The sequence below is a fragment of the Pipistrellus kuhlii genome, unplaced genomic scaffold, assembly GCF_014108245.1.
Source record: "Pipistrellus kuhlii isolate mPipKuh1 unplaced genomic scaffold, mPipKuh1.p scaffold_m20_p_4, whole genome shotgun sequence".
In the NCBI taxonomy this organism is placed as follows: domain Eukaryota; kingdom Metazoa; phylum Chordata; class Mammalia; order Chiroptera; family Vespertilionidae; genus Pipistrellus; species Pipistrellus kuhlii.
In genome coordinates this window covers 65,299,284-65,321,578 of record NW_023425540.1, presented here as the reverse complement: position 1 = coordinate 65,321,578, position 22,295 = coordinate 65,299,284, and the positions used below count along the sequence as shown (strand labels likewise).

General features: G+C 38.6%; 1 long non-coding RNA gene and 1 pseudogene across 1 annotated transcript in view; both read left to right on the top strand.

Annotated features, from left to right (window-relative positions):
- The first annotated feature begins 1,850 nt into the window (after positions 1-1,850).
- Positions 1,851-22,295, top strand: part of LOC118703108 — a 20,695-nt pseudogene continuing 250 nt past the window's right edge.
- Positions 13,906-22,295, top strand: part of LOC123651242 — a 23,928-nt gene continuing 15,538 nt past the window's right edge. The window contains exon 1 of the long non-coding RNA XR_006739813.1: positions 13,906-13,919. This is a non-coding gene — a long non-coding RNA (uncharacterized LOC123651242). The remainder of the gene's footprint in view (positions 13,920-22,295) is intronic.

The following is a 22,295-nucleotide window of genomic DNA, read 5'->3' as shown; positions in this document are numbered from 1 at the left end:
GATTCACTTGTTGATAGTTATGTATTTGTTGTTCATAATTTTTATCTTTATTTACTTTCTCTTCCCAGAGAACCCCCTTCAGCAATTCATATAATTCTGGTTTGGTGGTGATGAACCCCTTTAGCTTTTTTTAATTTATTTTTTTATTAGTGAAGCTCTTTATCTGGCCTTCAATTCTGAGTGATAGCTTTGCTGGATAGATTATTTTTGGCTGTAGGTTCTGATATTCATCACCTTGAATATTTCTTGCCATTCCCGTCTGGCCTGCATGGTTTCTGTTGAGAAATCAGCTGACAATCGTATAGGTGCTCCTTTATAGGTAACTACCTGCTTTGCTCTTGCTGCTTTTAATATTCTCTCTTTGTCTTTTGCTCTTGGAATTTTATTTTATTTTTTTTAATTATTTTTTAAATTATTTTTAAAAAATATATTTTATTGATTTTTTACAGGGAGGAAGGGAGAGAGATAGCTAGAAACGTCGATGAGAGAGAAACATCGACCAGCTGCCTCTTGCACACCTGCTACCAGGGATGTGCCCGCAACCAATGTACATGCCCCTGACCGGAATCGAACCCGGGAACTTTCAGTCCGCAGACCAACGCTCTACCACTGAGCCAAACCGGTTTCGGCTGCTCTTGGAATTTTAATTATGATTTGTCTTGGTGTGGTCTTCTTTGGATTCCTTTTGTTTGGAGTTCTGTGCGCTTCTTGGACTTGTAAGTCTAATTCCTTCACCAGGTGGGGGAAGTTTTCTGTCACTATTTCTTTCAGTATGTTTTCGATATCTTGCTCTCTCTCATCTTCTGGGACCCCCATAATTCTGATGTTGGCTGAAGTTGTCCCAGAGGTTTCTTACATTATCTTCAACTTTCTGGATTCTCTTTCCTTCTTGCTTCTGCAGAGGAGTGTCTTCTGGCCCTTTATGTTCCAAATCTTTGACTTGATTCTTGCGATTTTCCATTCTGTTTTTAAGACTCTGTATAATATTTTTATTTCAGACAATGTATTCTTTATTTCTTGTTGATTCCTTATTAATTCTAGTTTGATCCCTTTTCATATCCTCATAGGTCTTATCGGCCTTTTCTAGGAAATTCTTGAAAAACCTTATAAGCATAGATTTGAACTCTATATCCAGTCACTTTTTGTCCTCCATTTCTTTTGTTTGTGATCTTTTTCCTTGTCTCTGCATTTTCACAGCTTCCCTGAATTGGTAGCCTTAAAAGTCTCTGTGTTCTGCTTAGATGTAGTTTCAGGGTGGAGCCTACAGCCTTGGCTTCCCTCAGCTACGTCCTATCCGGCTCCTGAGTCTCAGTATTCCTCAGGGTCCTTCAGTACTTGTTGTAAGCACCTCTGAGAGAAAGGTGCCCTTGATTTTTACCTGCTACCAAACAGTCTAGGCTCTCCCCCAATGAGCCTGGAACTGGGATTCAGTTCACTTGGCAGTGGAGTTGGAAGTGGAGTTCAGAGCAGTCTGGAGCCCCTGTCTCCTTCACGCTAGGGCAATCCAGCAGCACAGCCAACCGTCAGTTCTCTGAACGGAATGTGCGCGCCTCCAGGACCTCCTTTCGCCACTCCTCCGGGTTTCCACCTTACAGCCCAGTCTCCCTCTGTATGAGCCTGGGGTCTGGCCTAGAACTGGAGCAGTCAGAGCAGTCAGAACTGGGGCTCAGCACAGTCCGGAGCTTTTGTCTCCTTCCCGCTAGGGCAATCTAGCAGCAGAGCCAGCAGTCCGTCCTCTGCATGCAATGTGCGCGCCTCCGGGGGCTCTGCCTTTTGCAGCTCCCCTGGGATTCCGCCTCACAGCCCTGGCTCCCTCTGTTCGAGCCTGTGTCCCCAGGGTCTGGCCTAGAACTGGGGTTCAGTGCTGTCGGGTCTGGGGTTCCACACAGTCCGGAGCTTTTATCTCCTTCCCGCCAGGGAACGCCAGCCAGGTACTCAGCTGCCCCCTCCTCTCCACATGCACAGCATGCCTCTGTACCTTAGTTCCTCTGATTTTCCTTCTGGTTTTCTCTTTCCTTCTCGCTGTAGAATTTCCAGTCAGTCGACTTTCCTGTAGTTCTGGGTATGTCTATTTTATATTTTATTGATAGTTGTATTTTATTGAAATTGTTGTGTGCGGCTGCAGTTAGGTGTTTACCTGTGCAGCCATCTTGGATTCTCCTTAGCATACATGTTTTAAAAATATATATATATTTTATTGATTTTTTACAGAGAGGAAGAGAGAAGGACAGAGAGCTAAAAATATCGATGAGAGAGAATAATTGATGAGCTGCCTCTTGTACAACCCCTACTGGGGATGTGCCCACATCCAAGGTATATGCCCCTGACCAGAATCAAACTGGGACCTTTCAGTCTGCAGGCCGATGCTCTATCCACTGAGCCAAACTGGTTTCAGCTAGCATACATGTTTTAAATATATTTTATTGATTTTTCACAGAGAGGAAGGGAGAGGGATAGAGAGCTAGAAACATCGATGAGAGAGATACATCGAGCAGCTGCCTCCTGCACCCCCCCCCCACCGGGGATGTGCCTGCAATCAATGTACATGCCCTTGATCAGAATCGAACCCGGGACCCTTTGGTCCGCAGGCCGACGCTCTATCCACTGAGCCTAACTGGTTTCGGCTAGCATACATGTTTTAAAATAATTGCTAAAGAAAGTTCTTCTGAAAGAAGGGAAATGATTCCAATGGCAAACATTACACATGAAGGAACAGCAATAGAAAATATGTTAGATAGAAAAGATGTTAGAATAACATAATTCCACAAATTTGTACCAGAAAATATAAAAGAATACCTTTCAACTCATTTTATAAGGCCATTAAGATCCTGATACCAAAACTAGATGACAGTACAAAAACAAACAATATACCTCATGAACACAGATAAAAAAATTCTCAACAAACAAAATCTTCAACCAAATAATAGAAATTGAACTTAGCAATATATAAAAACTCCAGAAGCAACAGGGATTTGTCTCAAGGAGGCAAAGCAATTCAACATTGAAACATTAATCATTATAATGCAATATATTAACAATCTAAAAAAAAAAAAAAAGGCATAGGTGCCTTCTATCTTGTTGCCTTTAAAATGTGACTTCTTTAACATGTGGCTTCCATGTTTTTGCCCAAGATGGCTTCTCTAGCTCTAACTTAAATATTCATGCCCCAGCCATTAAGACATTAAGCAGAAAAAAGGGAAGTGAAGAGCGTGACCAATTTTTAAAAATTGATTTTAGGAAGAGAAAGGCAAGAGGAGGGAGGGAATGGAGAGAGAGACATCGATTTGTTGGTTTCACTTATTTATGCATTCATTGGTTGATTCTTATATCTGCCCTGACTGGAGATCAAGCCCACAACCTTGGCATAGTGGAATAATGCTTTTACCAACTGAGCTACCCGGCCAGGGTCCCATTTCTTTTTGAATATAGCCAGGGAGTTGTAAATGTCTCTTTTACTAAGAACCCATTGGCCAGGACTTGATCACAGCATCACACAGACCTTTAAAGGAGCGTTGGTGGCTATGTGCCTGCCTAAACTTGTGAGGCCCCCACCAATTAAGAAAGGAGAATAAATGTTGGAAAGAGCTAGCAATTTTCTCCACATTACTTAAATCTAAATCATGTTCCTTTAAAAAATATGTCTGTAACCCTATAATAATGAGTTATGTTGGTTCCTCAGTTTTCTTCAGTGGGCCTCAAATATTTTATCTCCAAAAATACTCAGACTAGAGATATGACTATCCCTGTAGAACCCTCTGAATGTTGAAAATAATTCCTTAAATAGAGGGCTTTTGTTACTCTTTACCAAGAATCACATAACTCAATATTTTGTTGACATGGTAGATGGAATCCTCCAACCTCCAAGGGAATTTTATTTTTGATCTATGAGGAACTATAATAACAAGGAGTCCAGAAGTGAGCTGGGAAATTACAACCAAATTTGCCTCAGCCAAATTTTAAAATGGTCTTGCAAGACTTTAAAATTTTTTCCCCAAATAATTTACTTTCTGGCAAGTATTTCTGTATTAGTCAGGGTTCTCTAGAGAAACAGAACCAACATATACATAAAATATAAAATAAGGAATTGGCTCACATAATTATGGAGATGGAGAAGTCCTACACACTGCCATCTGCAAGTTGGAGAACCAGGAAGGCTAATGGTATAATTTGGTCCAAGTCTGAAGGCCTGAAAATTAGCAGTGCTGATGTCCAAGGGCAGGAAAAGATGGATGTCTCAGTTCAAGAAGAGAGAACAAATTCATCCTTCCTCTGCCTTTTGGTTCTATTCAGGCTCTCAACAGATTGGATGATGCCTACTCACATCGGTGTGTATGATCTTCTTTAGTCTGGCCTTCAATGACACACCCAGAAAGAATTTTTTTTTTCCAGCCATCTGGTTATCCTTTAGCTCTGTCAAGTTGACACATATAATTAATCATTACAATCTCTAAGTATTTTAATCAGAAAGAGAGCTAAATATAAGAAAAAGTCCAAGACTCACACGAGTTAGAAATATTTTGTTTAACTCTTTCCCTTTCTGCACAGAGGATGGTTATTTAGAGAAGTGACTGATTCCAGGCCTCGGGCAGGGAATGTACAAGATCAGCTTGAAGCACCTTGTGGTGACAGAAAGTAAAAGTGGTCAAAAGTTGGTGTGCAGCCATGTCAAAGGGCATAGGGACCAACTGGAAGGAGTGCCTAATGGCCAAATCTGGTACAACTGAAAAAAAAATTATAACAATTAATTAAAACCCATAAGATAAAATGAATATTCATTACTCTATATAGCATAAATAATAAAATAAATAAATTAGACAGAGTGGACAATTCTTCCTTACAGTACAATTCTAATTAGAAGCAAGGGGAGAAATGGGGAATCACCATTTGATAAATACCTCAGTAATAGTTATTATGGGCAAGAGTCATTAATGGATGCTAAAATTAGTGGGTAAAATTTTGATGAGAAACAGGATATTTATAGAGGCTCAAAGTATCTCTCCATGGAATACTTACTAATTACAGCGAGGGATTAATACATTGGCAGGACTTGGTAGACCTGACCTCAACAAAGAGATCAAAGTGAAACTCATCAGTAATGAGCCATATTACATCATGTTTCTCCAGATAAGCTGCACTGGAAGGTCACAACATAATTTCTGTAGTATTCTTGCCAAAACTTCATAAACTGAATTTCATCATGAGAAAACATCAGGCAAACCAAAATTAAGAGACATTGTACATATAACCAGCCAATACAGTTTAAAAAATGTCAGCTCAAAAAAGATAAGGAATGGAATTGTCCAGATTAGAGGGGATAAAGGAAATATGGCAACTAATGCAATGTGAGATACTGGCTTGGATCCAGAAAAATATTTGTGAGGTGAAATTTGAATAAATATTATAGATTAATTAATAGCATAAAACCCATGTTAATTTACGTATTTTGATAATTATATTATGATTATGTAGTATATCAACAGTTGGGTGAGAGCATACATGAAGTCTTTGTACTCTTTCAAAACTTTTTTTCGAAGTTTGCAATTATTTCACAACTAGAGGCCCCGTGCATGAAATTTGTGCAAGGGGATTGGCCCTTGCAGCCCTGGCTTTGTTGGAAGGTCATCCAGAAGGTCATTCAGCTGTCCAGTCTAATTAGCGTATTATGCTTTTATTATTATAGATAACAACTTTTAAAAAGGAAGAAAATAGTAATAAAGCTTAAGGCAGGTTGTTAAAGGTTTCAGTGAGATTAGTAGGAAGTAGTCAGGTGGCCGTCACTCTTGCCACCTTCGATAACTGAGAATCAAAGATTTTTAAGTAGCTTGCTCAGTCCCCAGAACACTAAGAATTACAAAGAGAAAATTACTCAAAGATCCATTGCTAAAAATAACTCTCATTTTACACACACACACACACACACCCTCTTTCTCTTGTATTTCTATATAAGTAATATATTTTTTACTGACGGTATATCGTTATATTATTAAACAGCTCCAGAATGATTACTGTTCATGACATCATTTGGACAGATACTATATATTTAAATATTCCGTGACTGTTGGATGTTCAGACTTGTTTCTATTACTTCATTATGACATATAAAATAGCAATGAAGATGATTGAACATAAATCTTTATGTGAATCTGCATATTTAAAATTTAAAAATTCAATTGGTTAAATTGTATTCCAAAAATATTATACCAGTGTATACTTCTACCAAAATAAATAAGAAAGACCATTTCTCTGTATCTTTGCCAATACTGGATATTGGCATTTAGAAATTCCAAATCTTTTTTTTTTTTTTTTTTTGTAGCATGAGTGGCAATGGATGGAATTATTATTTTATTTTCCATTTCTTTGGATGCACTAAATTCTAAAAAAATCTTGTTAGTTGGAATCCTACATAGGAAATCTGCTGAGTAGCCCTCTTTTCAGATTGTTAAAATGTTTTCCTATTCACTTAAAACCAAAGTTTCTAGCTGGGGTTTATCTGCTAGCTTGATATGTGAGCTTGGATAATTGATGAATTACTATGCACTGTTTTTCTTCAACTGTAAAATGATGATCGCTGTAATTTTAAGATGAGAAGATGTATTTAATATATGATTTTTGATTGGATAATTTAAAAATATACAGGATTGGACTGTTGAGTTAACTCATATTAAATTGCTATTTAAGAGTGAATAGCACAGAACTGCTACAAGTTCTTACATTTCTTATTTTAAAAAATTCACAGTGACTGTATAAATTAGCATTTAAACTTTATTTTTTTGTGGTAAGAAGTAGCAAATATGAAAATATTCTATACAGCCTCTATCTTTTAAAAATATTTACATTGTGTTTTGTTTTTTTTTTAACAGAGAGTGGCTTCTACTTTCTCATAAGAATCATAGTTGACAATTAAACATCATAATGTAATTTTTATCCCATTTCAATAATACCTGTACACACTCCCTCTAGTGGTTTAAGCTATGTAAAGTATTTGTTGAACATTCCAGACCAACTTAGTTTCTAGTTGTACTGAACCGATGCTTACAGTTTTTGTCCCACAGCCTTTCTTTGTCTATCCAGAACCATTATTACCTTCTAATACATCATTTAAGAGGGGGGAAAAAGAGATGGAGGGTTATTTTTGTGCCATTTCAATTTAGCACAACAGAAAAAAAGTAACCCATCAACTCAATTCAAAGAAATTGGTTAATCAGGGTGTGTATATAATTAACTTAAACAAAGAACTACAGGACAACCTGTCCGAAGGAAGCCGACAGTCTATGGGCCTGTGTTATCCTCATTATGGCTTTAGTTGCTGGCTCCCATCCTCACTAGCATCCTCAGAGATGTGTGGGATCCCACTGGGTTTCCAGTTGCATGGTCCATGCTGTCCTCCACAGCTGAGTCCTTTCAACGCAGCCATGAGACCCCTTTTTTAGGGTCTTCTCTCAGTACTTCCTCATCTCTCTGGGGGCAAGGGAGTAGTGATCATGGGAAACTCCCAGGTGCTTTCTTGTGCCACTGTGGGGCTCACAGATACTTTGCCAGGGCCTGTGTCAGTGTCCCACGGTTCATTTCCATCTCACTGTTGGCTGTAGATTCAGCTTTGATGGCTCTAGGAGGCGCATGTGATCCACATCTCCTCCCAAAGGGCTGCTGCATCCAACCATCCCTCTAGATTCCCTCTCTCCCCAACTCTGAGAACTTAATCCAGGCAAGGGGTGGGGAATCACATGCCTCTCTGCCAAGACTTTTGACTGAAGACCCAGAACCAAAGTGGCTATTCCTAGTTTCTTCCAGATACTTCCGTCCTGTCCCTCTGGAGCAGTGTCAAGTCTTATGGCCTGGGTAAGGGAGAGTCACAGAAAAAATAGTTAATTCCTCCTTTGTCCCAAGACAAGGGATATCCCAATAGGTGGGTGTTAGTCTCATAGAGTTGCACAAAGATTAAGAAGAATGAAGGGGAAAATGAGAAATAGGCTTTCATTCAGAAATTAGGAGGCTGTTATTAACTTTAAGAAATACATTTCAAGCATCTGATAGTCTGGGGATGGAAGAAGGCGGCAAGGGGTGTGCATGGAGGGTGAGGAAGTTTAACACCTCACATTTATTGATAGAAAAAGCAGGCAGGAGACAAGGTCACGATTATCCAAGGTCACATATCAAGCTAGCAGGTAAATCCCAGCTAGAAACTTTGGTTCTAAGTGAATAGGAAAACATTTTGTCAATCTGAAAAGAGAGCTACTCATCAGATTACCAAGTACTATTGTAAGTGCTTTAGATGAATTGACTCATTTAATTCTCAAAACGACTCTATTTCCCCCTCCTCCCCCCACACACACTTGCAGATACAAAAACTGAAGTTCAGATAGTTATTTGTCCGAGCACAACACACAGCTAGAAAGCGCAAGAGGCAGCGTGGCTCCTAAAACCCCACATGCTGCTGTGGTGGGTGAGGACCTGGTGAAAGATCAGAGGAGAGCAGGACCATGGATTTCATCTTAGATTAAGAATATCTGTAAAACTGTAAAGGAAGAGAAAGAACTGGTGGAACGAGGAGAAAACCAATCTTTAATAAACATTTACTCAATTACGAGTACATGCAAGAAGGGGAACAGGAGGTGACAGAAAAAGCAGGCAGGAGACAAGACCCCAGGAAGGATGTCAGCCTGGGTTAGGGGTGAAAGGTCTGAGTGAAGCTCTGGGAAATTCTGAGATAGCCGAACCATTCATAATCATGAGGCTGTGAACCCTTGGGAGAATGACTTTGATCTCTTGTTGATCAGAGATCACACCGCTGAGTGAGGAGGGAGACAGGGTTCTTAGGGCTGTGGAAGCTGTCTGGAACAGCATCTGGGAGGAATGCAACAAGAAGTCAAACCGAAAGGAAAAAAATTGCCCGGTCACATTAAAATATTATTATGATGGTCAAATTATGTCCCAGACAGTATGCTATGCACATTATATACCTGTCTTCAAAGTAGCCTTGCATGGTCAAGATTATTACCTTGACTTAACTGAGTTAGGAACATGAGAAGCAGAAAAAGTCAGTAATTTGCTTAGGAACTCAGCTAGTAAGTGGTGGAACTTACACTCAAATTCGGGTGTTCCAAACGTTGGAGGACTTTCCAGCCCAGCACAGGTAGCTGTGACATAAGGGCACCAAGAGATGACATTTGAGGCTGTGAGGATGGGGAGATCGAAGAGAGGGTGGAGATGAGCGGGTGTCTCTCCCCAAAGCCCATGAGTTTCTCCTACTCAACGGTGGAGTAGAATGAATCTGTAGTATGCCCCACTGGCACACTTTCTGCCTTTCCTATTTGAGTCTTGGCAACTTGAGAGCAGGAAAAATGGGTGAGGAGAGTCCCCCAGAGCTGGGGACTGATGTGAGGTAAGGACTGGGTGGGTGAGAAATGCTGAGGAGAGTCCTGGCAGCTTGGGGTTCTCTTGAAGTGTGGTGATTTGCTATGCTGCTTCAGTCAGTTTACATTTAGCGCCGTTAAATTTTACACCTTGGGTCTAAATTTTACTTTGTTCAGGGAGTGTTGTGGCTCTTTAGATATCTTCCTCTGATTTTTTTCTTCTTTCTCTGAGATCACATTGTGTAGTGGGAAGCCACGTGTTTGGTACGTGTTGGTAGAAAAGTCTGCCTCTTCAGAATTGGTTGAGAGTATGTTTTTCTAAAAATTCTGTGGTTGGTATCGATTTTCTCCTCACAGCCATGGAGGTGAATAAATTCTCACCCTTTATATTTCTAAACAAAATAAAATATGATATCCGTTCAAAAGCGTTGAATAAGGAAAAGGAAAAGCCAATTTGAAAAAAAGGTCAGCAAGACACAAGGATGTGTGATGTTTGCTGAAAGCGCCTGTCAGAAGAGGCTGGGTAATGCAGATGGGCCAAGGGAAACAAGATACAATTAAGGCGAAATTCATTCCCCCAAGATCGCTGAAAAAGTGAGTTTATAAATCCTGAGAGGTAGGAGGCCAAATGAGATCTAATTGTATCTTATTTAACTTGGCCTTTTAAAAATGGATAACCCTTGGCTCTCTCTGCAAATATCACACTTTTGTCAAGCTGACCTTATGCGATGTTTTCGTTTTTGTAAATGTGAAGTAGTTTTGATCATACAATAGTTACTCAACTAATAAGGTTTTCAACTATAAATATAGACCGTGCTCTAATGGAAACCATATTACCAGTGGGAAGAGTTCCATTCCTTATTATTGTATTCTATCTAGCTCACATGGCTCTCACAAGGCCCAGAAAAATAGCGCAAGAAAGAATACTTCTGCAAAGATTCACACACTCAGTTTAAATATACTGTAAAAATAAGAAACGAGGTCATCCAAATAAATAGATGCTCATGAGTAGAAAAGAAAATTTGAAATACTGTAGAGCTCACATTATCTTCTTGTTTTACTATGGAAGAGAGTTGCACTACAGAAAAATCCAAATCAGACACAGTTCTCAAGCTAATTGTCTTAGGGTTTATATTGAAATATGTAATATTTCCTAAAGGAGATTTAACTTTTTAATTTTATTTATTTTTTGTCAGGGTTTCCATGGAAGTCGTAGGGCCTCCATTCCAGATGACCAGGGTTCTAAATCACTCCTTCCTTCTAAGACTCCACTTGCCATCTATAAATGAGTGTGCTAAACTGGATGACTGCCGGCTCTCTCCTACTTCTAACACTGACACTTTATTTGGCTTTGAATCTCTGTGAATAATTGAATTTGATTTAACATGGGAAGGAGAAGATAGTCTCTCAATGTTTTTGGTTTTATTCTCTCTCTCCCTCTCCTACCCTACCACTCTCTCACTTTTTTGGCTTTAAAAGAACTTCAGAGGGCCTTTCCCTGGGAAACCAACATGTCATGTGCTAGGAGAGCTGGGATTTGACATGGCTCCTTGTGTATTGGCTCCTGTGTGACATGGCTCCTCTCAAGTATTTCCTTGAGGCCTGGATGAAAAGAAGGAAGAGGGACCTCAGCAAAGGCATGGTGATAGAGAAGCTGTAGTTCTGAGGATTTGTACTTTTTCTTAATGCACATAGACAAAGTTCTTGCCTGCCTCCCCACCAGGGTCTTGTGTAAGAACATTCTGCCATAAGATGTTAACAGCATGAGTGACCTTCCCTGGGTTTAACGATTCACTGATTGTAAAACATGTTTTACCTAGAATCACAATGGGTCTGTGTTTCTGGAGCCCATACCCACTGACCTGGAAGAGGCCCCCCAGAAGTGTGCTAAGTGGACAAGGGAAATGGGCTAGAGTTTATATTTATCTAACTAGATAATTGAGTGAACTAAAAGGTCTTTTATTATCCTTATGTGGATTATATACTTTGTAGGGTATCCAAAGTCTTTATTAAAACCACGTGTATTCCTGTCTCACTTCTGAGTGCCTTCTCTGAGAATCAACCCATATGCTGGGAATGCAAACCACACTCCTTTTACAGTCAGTGTAAACAAATATAATTAAAGAGGCAAACTTACTTCAGAAATTATCTAATGCCTCCTGCATTAAAATAGAAATGACTTTTGGCTGCTCCCATTTCCTCGTGTGGATCACTGTTAAGTTCAGGTCTGATTTTCCTGGAAAAACAAGTGTGAGTCTCAGCAGGCTTGACTTAGTCTTATATCCCCAGGTTCCTCATAGTGACAGGTAATTTATGGAAATTACTGCCTCAGAATTGTAAATGCAACATTCTTAAGACTAGAGTTAAGAGAGTCGCAAGCAGATAAGATTGAAGGTAAAACTCACAGTTTGAGAAATGGTGCTGAAGTGAGCAGAAACTCTCACAGGATTTTTGAGTCACATATTTTTATTAATAAGAAGTATTTGCAGTCACATTCTTGATTATGAAAAGGAAGGAAATAAAATAGCTTTGAAAATCCCATTAAAATGGTATTTTAATGTAGTCTTGTCAAGTCATAGGCCTTATATAAACTAAGTACAGTTCTTAATCTGTACTGAATTGCATGTTATGGCATCTTCTTCTGTTCATTGCTTTTTCTTAAAGCTAAAAGGGGACTAGTCCTACTTATTTCATGCTGCAACAAGAATTTAGGTCACAGTAGCTGATACTTTTTTGTGATCAAAGACCTTTTAGGTTGTAAACATTCTTTTAGGAAATACTAACATACATGAAAATGAGACCTAGGAGAATAATTTTATGAAACAGTATTTCAAGATAATTTAATAACATTAAATACATTCCTTTTCATAGCCATTCTTATTTATTACATATTTTTGTTTATTCATTATAGATTTCAAAATCCAACTGGCATGTCAGTGTCCTTTATAATTTACTTCAAAGGTGTTAACATATTTAAAGTTAAGTCCAATCTATTAGAAGGATATTTAAATTTAGAATGAATATCTAGGTTCTTAAATATGTTCTTTTAGTCCTTTTAATTTTAAAAATATTTAAAGTTTAATTATACAAGCAATAAAAGGATATATTCTCTTGGTAAAAATTAAAACTCTAATGATATGGATCAAGTCCTTTATTAGCATCCAGAATTTAGGTCTCCTTCCCAGATGGTGTGAGCACTGCTATCTGCTTAGTGTATATTCTTCTGGATAACTGTTGTTTGCATATATATATTTCCTTCAGAAAATAGAGAATATTTTAAAGTATGCTTAACATAACTGCTCTGAAATGAGTGTGGTTTGCATCCTAGGCATATGGGTTGATTCTCAGAGAAGGCACACAGCTTGCTTCTTCACTTGGTAATATGTTTTGAGGAATTTTCCCTGTTAGTACACATAATCATCTTTGTTATTTTAAGCTGCTCTTTAGCACTTCGAGGAATAGCTATTAAAAATTCATTTTCCACTCTGATTTCAATAGGTCTTTAGGTTGTTCCCATTTTGTTTACAACGACAAGGAATGCTGCAATGAATTGCATGTGTCCTCACAACAGCAGGTCTGAACAGCATCTTACTAGTAAACGGTTTTGCTTTCTTTTCTGAAGCTTTGGCACAGACCAGGCTGTCTTTTACAGTATTACTGTTTACCATCAAGCCTCTATCAAGGCATTTTCCTGAACAAAGTCCATTCTCTTTCTGAGAAGCATTCTGAGGACAGCTGCTAAAGTAATTAAAAAATTTCCCAACTTATTTTCCTTATGTTCTTGGAATTGGAAAAGCAGATCGTTGATACCTGGTGTGTTTTCACTGAATGAATGAATGATATATTTCAAGCACAGAGAGCATTGGAATAAAAGGAGATAGGCGTTTGTGACTTGGGTTTATGATCCTAGATATGAGACAAATTTCTTCCTCCTCAGAAAAGAGGTGGTCAAGCAGGAGTTTTTAAAGGTCTTGACCATTACGTTACTTTGCAGTTCTTTTTGTTCCGAGGGAGCTGTGGATGCTTTTTGTGACGCTGCACATTTGGGAGATGCTAAGGAAGAGTTTGATTATATCACAGTTCATCTAATTTTCAGAGTATTAAAATGCAGCAAAATTTTAAATATATGCTCATAAACTCATTTCAAAAGTGTGGGTAAAAAAAAAAAGTTAAAGCTTGAAGTAAATTGTCACACTAAAAGGACATATTTATGAATTTAGGTGTTAATCTTAAATATTAAAGACAGAAAATACAGATATCCCTGGGGATCAAAGGGAAAATATATTGGTGATAATTCATTAGGAAACTATTATACCTTTTTAAAGTAAGGAATCTGTGATTAAATACCCCCTTTTAAAAATAAAAGTATGTTTATGTTGAAATTGAGACAATAAGCTATTTATTAGGTGCTTCCTGGATCCTCTTAGGTGCTCATATATTGATTATGATATGGCATCTTCTTCTGACAGGTATCCATGCTGTCTTTTTTTAAATTATTATTATTTTTTATCAGATGAGCCTAATTGCCACACACCAAAAGAATCCATGATACTCTTTTTCAAACAAGTTAGTTCTTTGAGAATTGCTCTAAAATGCTCCCTAGAGCTGAAATAGGGCCTCAAATTTAGATTTGTAAGTCATGAGAAAAAAAGGGGATATGTACTCATATGGAAATGGCTCATTTTCTATAAAGCACTTTCCTACTTTGTTGTGAGAGTAAATTCAAAATGAAGGAGGTACACTTTACATAAATTCTTTTCTGAAGGAATTTAAGAAAAACTAACAAGTAAAAGATCTATAAACCCCAAATTATCATATCATTGTGAAGTTGGGTAATTCACTTTTATGATTTAAAATATTTGACGTTTGAGCATGTTGAATATTTTTACTTAAATGGAACTGTTATTACTTAAATTATTATTTAGTGGCAATATGGCTCTAATTGAATCACTAGAGATTTATTTGAACCTATCTGATTAGAACTCCCTCAGGGTTTAATTTCTTCATTTTTTTAGGTTAGCATACCTTATTATTTTTCAATAACAATAGTACTTGCTTAAGAATTCTTATATAGGAATAACATGGTAATTGTATTTTGTAATATTCATAAACTTTAAATGTGATAAACTTTAGCCTGAGGATAGCAACACTTTTTGAAAACACTAATTTAACAATACCATTGTTATTTTAGAATTTACAGTCAGTCGACTTTCCTGTAGTTCTGGGTAATGTCCATTTTATATATATATATATATAAAATAAAAAAAAATATATATATTTTATTTTATTTATTTTATTTATTTTTTTTTATATATTTTATTGATTTTTTACAGAGAGGAAGGGAGAGAGATAGAGAGCTAGAAACGTCGATGAGAGAGAAACATCGACCAGTCGCCTCTTGCACACCCCCTACCGGGGATGTGCCCGCAACCAAGGTACATGCCCTTGACCGGAATCGAACCTGGGACCCTTCAGTCCACAGACCGACGCTCTACCACTGAGCCAAACCGGTTTTGGCCATTTTATATTTTAGTTATATCTTATTGAAATTGTTGTGTGCGGCTGCGGCTAGGTGTCTACCTGTTCAGCCATCTTGGATTCTCTCGCCATTGTTATTTTAAAACAATAACTTTATTAATTTTAGAACTAGGACACAGAGGGATTTAGTAACTTATTCATGTCAATACCGTGATTTCATTGCAAAGGAAAAAGTACGTAATGATATTTACTTCTTCCTGATTGCTTAATGAGTGGTTACAATTTATTGAGGGCTTATTGTGTGCCAGGACCAATGTTAAGGTTGGTTAAGCTACTCTAAAGAGACTGGACAATAAATTAATGGCTTAAGGAATGTCGAAATTTATTACTCTCTTAGGTGAGAGCCTGGACTAGTTGTTTAAGTCATTCAGGGACTCAGGCTCACAGTAGTCTGTGTGGTCTTCTAAGATCCCTCTGATGCTATTCCAGCAAGCAGGACTTGGAAATTCAGAGTAGAGGATTCTGTGTGCAAGGTTTATGGTCTAGGAAGTGTCATTTTGTTTACAGTCCATCAGTTGGAGCTAAGTCACTTGGCACTCCTAGCTGCAAAGGGGACTGGGAAATGTAGTCTCTGCCTTGGCAGCTATTTCCCAACTACAATTCTACAACCATATAGTTTGTAAGTGACAGAATTTGAACCTAGGCCTGTTTGGCTCTGAAGTCCATGTTCTTTAATTCTATGCCAGAATATAACAGAAGTTGAAATACAGCCCAGTCAGTTGGGTTTAATTTATTTTGTGTCATGCACTATTATAAGAATAATCTACTCAATTATCTTCACCACAATCTTATGAAGTAGATCCTAATATCCTCATTTTATAGATAAGGATACTGAGGTGCAAAAAAGGTAAAGGTCAAAGAAGTGGCAGAACTGTGATTTGAAGCCAAATCTGGCTTCAGAGTCCAAGCTCATAACCACTATTCCATACTGCCCCTAAGCTAGTTAGAATACGTTCATCATTCTAAGGGATTTTTTGAGTATTTTGGGTATTGTTCCAGGTACTGGAGTAAAATGGCTCAATAATTGTTTTTGGACTGTTTTTTCCTAAAGTTTTAAAAGAGTAGTGTTGTCAAGATAAGATGAGCTGAAGGAAGGAAGCAGTATGACTGATTTATCTGGGTACTTTGGCTGCACAAGAGCCAGGCTGGGATATGGTTCATGAAATTCTAGATAGTTCTCCTGAATTCCAAATTAATAAGCATGGATTTTATCTTCCTCCTTGTTGCCCCATCTCCTCCTCCTCCTCCTCCTCCTCCTCCTCCTCCTCCTCCTCCTCCTCATCATCATCATCATCATCATCTTTTTCCTCCTCCTCCTCCTTATACCACTTCTCTCTTCCTCCCCCTCCCATCATTCTCTGCCCAAATATTTGTATCTTATTGTCTAACTGGGATCTCAGAAGAATGACCCAAGTCTTCCTTACTAGTGAGAAATGTGTTAATTCAATAATCTCACTAAATTTATATATAAAAAACAACAACAATGCTAAATGAAACACACACACTTTCTTCTGAAGGCAGAGACTCAAATTGTGTTTTATTACAAGTAAGTAGCTTGGGTGACCTAAACTCACTCTTTTATGCCACAATAAGTTGAATATGAACCAAACGAACTCACAGAGGAGGCAGTGTAGGAAAAGAACAGAAACATATAAAGAGGCAAAAATCCACCAGTAATCATCATGTTCCTTGTGTGTTATAGTCTGAGGCCAAAGAACTTCTCAGGGAACATATTTTTCCTCTTAGGCTGATCTATATTGACAACCACCCATGGACACTAATTTTTAAAGAGTAGACTGTGGCCTGAAGGACACAGAGGCAACCCTGGACTATATTTCACTGAAGCACATTTGCCATGAAAATAACAGTTATTGCTGTTGCCACTCAATAGCCAGTGCCTCTCAGTATGAATAAGGGGAGTTAAATAAATTATGTTTATACCAAGGTCCTTGAAACTATGACAAGTTGGAGGTAGGGGGATGGGTAAGCCCAGGTTGAATTATCCCTATGTTCTGTAGTTGTAAGGGTGGGGGGAGCTGAAATGGCAGGGCACACCAGGGTGAAAATGTAAGCAATGTTTAACTCAGTCTGTTAATAAAGAGCAAGGTTTGCTTGCTGGTACCCCAGTAAGCCATGCCTCATAAGCATTGTGGTTTCCAAAATTATTTCAAGTTAGGCACTGCTACAAGTAAAATATGCTGCTGGCTGTGAAATAATGAGAGGGATAATAAATATATAAAACTTGGAATCTCCTGATGAAAAATGAAAGAGGTTTTATGAACCCAACCAGTCAGACTCAGATGAAAAACCCCTAGTGTGCTCACCATGATTAATACCCTGGCCTTCTATGTGAGAAGCTCAGACTCCATTTCCTATTCTGATATCTTGTTCTGGAGGCAGCTTTGGTTGGGCTCATTACTGAGATAGAAAATTCATCTGGTGTTGGTAAATGGGTGGCTCTAAGGTCCTGGTGGGAGAGGGTATGTCAGCATGTACCCGAGAAAATGGCCCTGTGTCTCTTTAGAACTGGGTGCAAATATTAGAGGGGACATTTAATGACAGTAGCATTGAACTGTAATATACCAATATGGAATTCTTTTAAAAATTAATTATCCTTCTCTTCATCAGTGCCTGGGAAGCAGTCAAATGGATCTCTTAAAATTATCTAACAGTTGAGGAAATAAAGGCTCGGACACTTGCCCAAGGTCACAGAGTTGGTAACTGGAATATGCTGGATTCTAGAGGAAAAACCTAATCTTACTGCTGGTTAGAGCCCCTTTTCCTAATCTCTTCAGTGTCAGTTTCCCTAACCTGCTGTTACACATACACACATGCACATGTGCGACCCTCCACCCCTCTCTCTGTGGGGTATGAACAAACCAGGCATCCTGTCTAAATTAATTTATTTCATGAGATCATTTCTCCACACTCCATTTCACATTGCCTGTGGAGACATAAACCTAGCCTTGAGTTAAAAGAATGAGGACTTTGGTCCCTAATTTGGCCCTAAATGTCAAGCAGAAAATGTTTTCTTAACTCAATGTGCGGCCTGGAAGGCTTGTTTGCTTGACTTTCAAATGCTGCCAGCCAGAAGACACAACTCTAAAAGGTTTTTATAGGGAAGGCTGAGCCCTGATGGAAAATTTATGCCTGGGAGGATGTTACTGCACAGAAAAGGTTGGGGTGGGGGCACATTTTGGTAAAAATTCTTCCTTAGCTGGAAATTTTGGCCTATGGGTTCCCAAGAAAGTTAATTTTGTGGATGATTGCTTTTATGAATGATCATAATGCCTAGTGCAGCCTCATCTCAAATTTCTTAAGTAGAGGAATGTCTCCTAATTAATCATTAAGAAAAAAATAGAAGAATAAAGCAAGAGGAAAATTACGTTTGTCTTATTCTATGATAGATAACATTTTAAGCTTGTTGACCCTGCTGAGCCCACAGAAACATGCCTGTGACACCAAGAAGTGAAATAAATTGCCAGGTCATCACACCTTTCCCATATCAGACCTCCTTTCATATTCAGTAAATGATGTGTGGTTACATGCAGGCCATTAACACCACGAAGGAGGATGTTTTGGGAGTCTTTTTTCTTTCTTCCGAACACTGGGGCTATGGCTGAGTGTCATGGCGTTCTAATCTACCTGTCAGAAACTTCAGGAGAGATGTTCTGATGGCTTTTGAGTGTACATTCAGAGGTCCTTGTCTGATGCTAGCCTCGCTGTCATCAGTGCTGTTCTCAGGGTGGTGGGAGTCAGCATCCACTAAGTAGGATCGTTTCTGCTACACAGTGGACTTCTCCCCAGTTTTTACATAGCCATGCTCCCCACTCCCCCATAGCCATGTTTTTATAATGAGACTTCAAAGACCCCTTTAAAAAGCAGATACATTATATTTGAAAGTGACAATAATTCATTATCTCTTATTTTTATTTCACAATAATATTTCTCAATTTCAAGAATCAGGTGAAGATCATGTAAAGACATAAATTATCACTTCCTCTTCCACAATTCACTAGGTTGGGAATGGGCAGAAATACACATCTTTATAACTTCCCACGTTAATGGGATGTGGGTAGGGGCATCATACTTTGAGTAGCACTGTTCTATGATTAAGTTTTCAGATTGATCAGTTACCTAATGGCTATTTGAAGGAATGGAAAAGAGAATAGTAGGTTGGAATGGAGAAAGGAGAATAAGAAAAGTTTCAGAATTTTGGAATGGTGTAATGTAGGACAAATATAAATATAGGTTCCCCAGTAAGGATTTCTGGGAAGTCTATGAAAGAGAGATGAAGAATTATAGAGGAAAGCAGATGGAAGAGGACCTCATCAAAAATGTTCCTTCTTCACACATTTGACCAAGGCCAATGCTGGAATCAACAATTGCCACCCATGCACTTCCTATTATCTTCATTTATGAATGGAAGCTCTTCAGAATATTGAGCATGATACTCTTTGACAATGAAGTAAACTTTAAGAATGACAACCCAATCAGCAAGATGTGAATCAATTATTGTTCTTGAATGAGTAGGATATTCTACCTGCCTTTACAATGAAATCTATTCAAATGAATGATGGGAAGAAATTGGAGGGGGCATTGAGGAGGGCTGGGGAAGGAATGGAATGCTAGTGTGGTTTGAGCTGGGGCAGTGGGATTCTGTATACTGTTCCTTTGAATTCATCTAGGAACCTTAAATGTGTATCTGCCTAATGGCTGTCCTTTGTAAACTTTGATTGACCATGTTTTCTAGACTTGCAAAAGTTCAGAGCTGTTCTTTGTTGCTTCAAAAATGGAAAGATTGAGAACAACTGCCAAGTCTTTGAAGTGTGTGCCTGTAGGGCTGGGCCTCACAGCTGCTCAAATCTGAAAATAATTAAGTATTTCACCACTGCAATGACTCAGCTGGGGTTAGGACATCACCAGATTGGAGCTTGACTATTTTTAATGCATGCATTTTAATAATATTTGAGAGATGTGGCTCAGGATATAAACTGCCCAGGATAACTCATACCCTTATGTAGTTACTGGCAACCCAAGTCTTTATGGCACACTTAGCAACACCAATGCTTTAGACTTTGGGGATTTCTTCCTGTTTCTCCCTCATCAAAAATTGCCTCCTATGCCCTAACCACACACTAACATAATAAATGACTGTTGCTAGGAAATTTGATGAACAACACAATTGGCTTTTTCTTGTCATCAATGTCTTAGCTCACTAATGACCTTTTCAGAGAAACTTTCCCTGACCATCCAATGTAGAGAAGCAGCCCTTTTTTTCATCATATCACACTATTTCATTTTCTCCACATCATCAACTACACTCTGAAATGACCTTGTTCTCTTTCTTATTTACTAGCTCCCTCCCCGCTTCAATATAAGCTTCAAGCTAGCCGAGATCTTGTCACTATCTCTAGTGCCTGGAGCTGTGTTTGACACATGACAAGTGCTCACAAATATGAATGCATTCAAGCCAAGGTGAAGATTAGGAATGTTTATGGGTTAGCCTCACAGGATAAAAAACATTTCAACAAGATCATTTATTCTTTAGCTCAAAGGAATGAAAAATGTGGGAATTTCAGGTACATACTCCTCCACGTATTGCTCAGGTGGTGACTAGCTTAAGCCCCATACAGATCCTGGTATGCTCCATCACTGAAAGAACTTTCTGGGGCTAATTGGGGTATCATGAAGGAGATGGAAAGAGCTTGTCAACTCAAATTCACATGCCCCATTTTGTGCGTGTCTCCCTGAAGGGAATTTCATCCACACTGACTACCTACTATTAAGCTGTAGATTTTAGAAAAAAGTGACATTATTTCAAAGCCTTGTACTAGTGTCAATAAGCTATAAATTCCAAGTATACAAACTCTTCTTATCATTGTCTAAAATGAGTCCTATTCATCTGTTTTAAATTGAAGAGCTGCATTGTCCTGTTTTCAAAGAGCAGAGAAGGCCATAATAGAGAGTGATTATGATCTCCTCTAGGTTTTGTGGAGATGTCATGTCTTTGCCATTTGCCAGAACTCTCCAATGCATTTGAGGAAATCTAAGTTCTGAAAGCTTGCTTTTTGCCAGAACTCTACAAAGAGTTTAGAAAAAGAAAAAAATCATAAACTCTGAAAGATATTTATTTCTCAGCGATACCTCCCTAAAAATATGGCCTAGAACAGTAATTTACAAATTATCCTAAAATCAGCGGTGCCATTATCACCTGTGAATTTGTTAGAAATGCAAGTGTTCAGGCACCAACCTAGACTCAGGGTATTGGTAGGGCAATGGAGGCTCTAGGGGAGAATCCAATTTATATATATTTTTCCTTTTGGAGTTTCTGGTGGCTGCCAGCATTCCTTTACTTGCAGCCAAATTAGTCTAATTTCTGCCTCTGGTCATATAAGTCAGAAATTTGGGACAGCAATTTGTGTTTTAACTAGCCCTGCAGGTAATTCTGATACATGCTGAAGTTTGAGTACCCCTGTCCGGAACCTTACTACTCAAGATGTGGCTGCAGTCTAGCAGCATCAGCATTACTTGGGAGCTATGTCAGAATCGACATATTTAACTAGATCCCCAGGAGATTATTATAAACACTGAAGTCTGAGAAACACTGGATCTAGACTCTACCTAGAGTGGCATGTCTCAGTAATAGGTAGTCTCAAAAAAGAGAGGACAGCCCTGGCCAGTGTGGCTCAGTTGGTTGGGCATTGTCCCATGCACTGAATGGTTGCTGGTTCGATTTCTGGTCAGGGCCATATGACTGGATAGTGAACTCAATCCTTAGTAGGAGCTGTGCAGGAGACAGCTGATTAATAATTCTCTCTCATCATTGATCTCTCTCTCTCTCTCTCTCTCTCCCTTCCTCCCTTCGTGTCCAAAATAAATTAAAAAAGAACACTACAGAGCTTCCGGTCATCTGGAGTGTGTGGGCCATTAAGTGGTGAACCTGTGGAGATAAAATATGGCTAAAAGCTTATGGAGTAGGTGGAAAAGGAAGATGCATGCTGAAAAGAGAAAAAAGAATACCCCAAAGGAGCTTAGCAGACTTAAAAGTATTCTTAAAGTAGATACTGATGTTTTAATGAAAGATGTTCATGAGATAGCAACTGTGGTGGTCCCCAAACATTCTGAAGAGAAAACCCAGTGTGGTGAAAGATGACAAAGATGACATGAAAATAGAGACTGGCATTAAGAGAAACAAAGAGACTCTTCTAGTCCAGCATGGACACTATCCCATAAGGATGAACCAGAGGCAAAGAAAAAGGCTGACAGCAAAGCGAGAAAAAGGAAAGGGGAAAAGCAAAGCAAAAACAGCAAAGGCAGCTAAGGGTTTGGCCTGGTAGACTTTTGAAAACTTGAAAAGTGCCCCATGGGACAGATCTTTGATTAGAATGTATTCACCTGCCG